The sequence below is a fragment of the Octodon degus genome, unplaced genomic scaffold (assembly GCF_000260255.1).
Source record: "Octodon degus isolate 3935 unplaced genomic scaffold, OctDeg1.0 scaffold00404, whole genome shotgun sequence".
Lineage (NCBI taxonomy): Eukaryota > Metazoa > Chordata > Mammalia > Rodentia > Octodontidae > Octodon > Octodon degus.
In genome coordinates this window covers 408,737-409,974 of record NW_004524980.1, presented here as the reverse complement: position 1 = coordinate 409,974, position 1,238 = coordinate 408,737, and positions in this window count along the sequence as shown.

The window sequence follows — 1,238 nt, the reverse complement described above, 5'->3', positions numbered from 1 at the left end:
ATTTGTTGAAACTGTACTTTCGATTTGATTTGAAACTGTCTCATTGCTATATGTTTATCAATAAAACTTTGAAAAGAAAAAAATAAAAAATAAACATATAAAACATATAAACATAAAAAAAGAAAAGTTGGAATGGAAATCCCAATTAAACCACTTATTCCTCTACTGGTAATTTTCCTGGAGGATCTGAAAACATATCATAGGGTTATATGTGTGCCTATGCTTATAGCAGCACAATTTGTGATAACTAAATCTTGTAAACAATCAAGATGCCCATCATCTGAAGAATGGTTTATAAAGATGTGGTATTTTTACACAATGGGGTATTATTCAGCTATTAAGAATGATGAACTCGAAGTCATTATGTTGAAGTGCATGCCACTTGAAGATATACTCATAAGTGAAATAAACCAGACACACATGTGTAAATATTGTATACTTTCCCTAGTATAAGAACTCAAAAGAAGAAATGCATATACAAAGGTATAATACAAGTACAAGGAAAGCAGGATCTTGAGCACTAACTAATCCAGAGAGGGAAAGGAGAAAAGCTAGGAAACATGACAATATCAAGCCATACAGTTATATGTAGAAGATGGGCAAGGCAATGATCCTGAGAATCTCCCGAAGACTTTTGAATCTAGCAGTTAATTGGAAAGATTCTCACCCTAACTATCTATACATACTGATACCTGTGAACTAAGTAACTGCACTGATGTTGGTAATCTGTAATAGTTTTTCACGCTTCGAGTGCCTGTCTTTCTGGTCTTCTGAATATGGGCGGCTGGTCATGACATGCGACTTGCTGCTATGCTGTCTCTTGGGTAGATAATTTTTCAAAAAGAAGGGGGTGGTGAATGAAGGCAAGAGACAGGAAAAGGAATATTGTAGGAATGTACTGCATCAAGGTTGTATATGGTTAGATTTTTGGACTTATGTGTAAACATAAGAAGTATATAATTCTTTATGACTATTTAAAATATATTCTAATTTTTAAATGTTTTTCATCATATTCTGTAGGGTCTTAAAGTTCAACATATCAATACTTGATGAAAAATACCTGTTCCATGTTATGCCTAAGATGTTTGATTTTCAGGCACATACTGAGGTTAAACTTAACAGTTTAGGTTATATGGTAATAACAATAAGCTTGTCTTCTGGATGGTTAACAACCTAAATTTGCAGACCAAAATTAGAGAAAAAGGAGGGCTGCAAGGAAAGCCAACATTTTGGCCCTA